The following is a 3996-nucleotide window of genomic DNA, read 5'->3' on the forward strand; positions in this document are numbered from 1 at the left end:
TCAATGTAACACATGTTGAATATTGCTCAGTCTCAGTTGTTTCTGCATATTCACTGGAGCAAAACGTATCGACTAGATCGAGCAATAACAGAAGCACGGGACTTGAGTCATGTTAAGGTTGAACGCGATTTGTAACGTGCATTGACAGCCGATAGCCACATTTGGGTGGGAAATGTTGGAATTCGTCACAATTCTTCTAACTTTAGAGAAGAATCCCGTTACAGGTCCGTACCTAACCTACAATTAAAGGGGTGTAGCAACCCAAAATGTCCCACTTGGCACACTTTAAAAGGGAGGACAATTCAAATATGAACCTTGTGTGCACTACAATAACAAACATAAATGACTTTATTACTTTTTTTTCTTTCTTTTAAAAAAAATAAATAATAATAATTATTCACCATCTTCAATATGTAACAACATTTTACATGGTACATTTTACAAAGTGTCACCAGCACCAAAGGCAAGTTATTGTAGTAACATCTACCGAAAGAAAGAAAGAAATGTTTTATTTAACGATGCACTCAACACATTTTATTTACGGTTATATGGCGTCAGACATATGGTTAAGAACTACACAGATTTTGAGAGGAAACCCGCTGTCGCTACTACATGGGCTACTCATTCCGATTAGCAGCAAGGATCTTTTATATGCGCTTCCCACAGGCAGGATAGCACAAACCATGGCCTTTGTTGAACTAGTTATGGATCACTGGTCGGTGCAAGTGGTTTACACCTACCCATTGAGCCTTGCGGAGCACTCACTCAGGGTTTGGAGTCGGTATCTGGATTAAAAATTCCATGCCTCGACTGGGATCTGAACCCAGTACCTACCAGCCTGTAGTCTGATGGCCTAACCACGACGCCACCGAGGCCGGAAAAAAACATCTACATATTCACATCTCAAGATATATTTACAAACTATGTATTTCTGTCTGGATTGGTTCAAGCTGCAAGACTTTACTACTTCTAACTCGATGAGCCCCCAGTTTTGTTTTATGAAAACAAGTAAACATTTAATTAATAATGACTAATTATTTATATCTTTATATCCAGATATACAACACAACAAAAACTGGATAACACATATTTATATTTATTTGTTAAGATAAACATTACACGTACTCTACTTGGCTGACTAACCACTAGAATCAAGTAATAATTATCGACTCACAAATTATTGTGGCACCTACATCAAAATATAATACTAATAATATAATTGAGTTAGAACCCGTCGGCGGTTTGGGTAAAAAGGCGGGATATATACTTTACTCCATTACACCATAAGTATGTAGGTTATTTCTGGCGAGAAAAACACAAAAACATTCATTATTCATATTCCCTTCATATATATAATTTGGGATAGGCAAGTTACTCTGGTCCATAAGCACACTAAATAAAAGTACCGGGCTACAACACACTGTGTGCCAGACTATAACAAAAATACAACATCTACCACATACCCTGCCGGTGTATTCGGCCCAATAATTGTGGCAGTACAAAAAGAAGGGGGGGGGGGGGGGGAGGGGGGGGGGGGGGGGGGGAAGGGGGGTAGACAAGAAGGACCTTTTAACCCCAAAAGGAGCACTTTTTCTTACCCCCCCCCCCCCCCCCCCCCCCTAGCTTTAATAGCTAATTGACACTTTAATATTTTTGGGATTGATTCATTGTCTCTCGTTACTCCCCCACCTTAAATTAGCATATATATCTATAGTAACCGTATTCTGTTTACAGAATAGGGCTAGAGGACACTCAACAGCCAACTAGTGTGACGAAAGCCTTGTTATTGACCGCAATGTGCGAAATCTAAAAATCAATGGATATAGGATACAGCAAAAAATGTTTTGTTGTTTTATCAACAAAATAAATATTAGGGCTACACGAAGAAACCCGACACCCCTATACTTCACCACAAGAAAGTTTTGCATAGGGGCGTCGCATTTCTTCGTGTAGTGTTCGTACTTAGTCCTGTTTAGACCCTAATCTTTTTTGCAAATGTTACGTTTAATTCCTATTCAGGCCTTGTTTTCTTTACATAAGCATGAAAACAAACCCAAATCCCCGACAGATTTTACATACAATTCATCATCTAAAATGCACAAAGTTGACTTATTTCCATTTCACAAAAAAATCTGTATGTTTCAAATACAGTTTCGTTCTCCTATAAATAACTACTCCTTTTTGTATAACAAAAGATTAGGATACGAGGCTACGTGAAGGCCATTATAGCCTATTTCATTGAATCAAGGTTATGGATGTTTTGGAATGTAAAATGTGTACCAGCTTTATCTAACATTTTCTTTGAACATATAGGTAAAAATACATGTAACCATTCCATGTACATGCAGTATATTGAATTAATTTATAGTATTTATAGGGTGGGGCTGGGGGTGTACTTTTGTAATGCTAAAAGCAATTTTGTAAACCAGTTCAGACTTTTTCGGGGGTTCCACCACTTGCTCATCCCCTAAACACGGCCCTGAATGTCCAAACTACGATAATATTGCTTTTACATATCAAGTCGATGGTCAGTAACATATTATTTTCGAAGTATAATCTATGATTGCACGTGCTGTTGTAGCATTGTGTAAAGCACATGAAATACAAGTATAGAAGGGTTAAAAGTTCAAAGAAAATGTATTCCTTGACATTCAATACATTATTGTTATTTGAGTAAAATATGAGTATATCGAAAATTGCTTCTCCCTTCCCATCTAGCATATAACGTTCAATGTATTTATTAACTCTTTAACACTGAACACACTTTATTCCCATGATATTCATTATAAGTTACTGTCAAACAATCTATTAATTGAACAAATATAAACGTGTATTACAAAATATGGACAATCAATATAAAACCATATAAAATACACCTACATACGAAGCCAAAGGTGGGTGTGGGGTTGGGCAGAGGGCCACACCTCCACCAATCGCGGGTATACAATATTCTGGCCACGTGTGTGTGCAACATGTGACAATGAATATCACAATATTAAAACCTCACCCCAACCCTCCTCACTAAAAGGGAATGTGGCTTTCAGATGAACATTTGCCCATGCATTCGTAAATAATAAATATTATATATTATTTATGGACATACAACCTGACAGTCATAATGTATAAACCTATCTTATAGTTACGTTAGTGTTTTATCCCCAATAGCACCCAAACTTATTTATTTTTGTATCAGTACATTACATTAATGACATAGCATGCGCGGCTATTTCTCGTTCCAACCAATGCACCACGACTGGTATATCAAAGGCCATGGTATGTGCTATCCTGTCTGTGGGATGGTGCATATAAAAGATCCCTTGTCCTAATGGAAAAAATGTAGCGGGTTTCCTCTCTAAGACTATATGTCAAAATTACCAAATGTTTGACATCCAATAGCCGATGATTAATAAATCAGTTTTACAGAATGATGGGATGGACTATAGGTTAGTTGCATAAAACAGAAAAAAACTCATGTGATTGTATAGATTTATTTATTCACAATGTTCTACAGATTATAAACATACCTGCTTATTACATAACTCTAACACTAGGAAATATAATATTTATTCTGACCAATAATTTTCTTTATAAATAGTAAAACAAAACAGTAAATACTTTTAAAATAAAACTTTATGGATCTAATTTGTTCTTCATTCTTTTAAAAATTATATTTAAAAGAAACAAATGTCCAAAAACAAACCTCCCTTAGAAAACAAAAGAAAACTAATAACTAATAACATTTTAAAAACAACAACAACACAGAACAAAATAAAGACATACGCATCCTTTGGTTTGGACTATAAAAAAATATATTAGGAAACACAGCAATAAACGACACCGGCACCACAAAAATATATTTATTTATTTATTTATAACTATATCATATTGTGATATTTCGTAAATAACAAAACTAAATACAATGTACCTACATCTTAAAAAAAATACAATGGGATAGATGGTGGGGGTTAAAAATCACTTTATGTAATTAAATACAGA

This window comes from Gigantopelta aegis, chromosome 3, assembly GCF_016097555.1.
Source record: "Gigantopelta aegis isolate Gae_Host chromosome 3, Gae_host_genome, whole genome shotgun sequence".
NCBI lineage: Eukaryota > Metazoa > Mollusca > Gastropoda > Neomphalida > Peltospiridae > Gigantopelta > Gigantopelta aegis.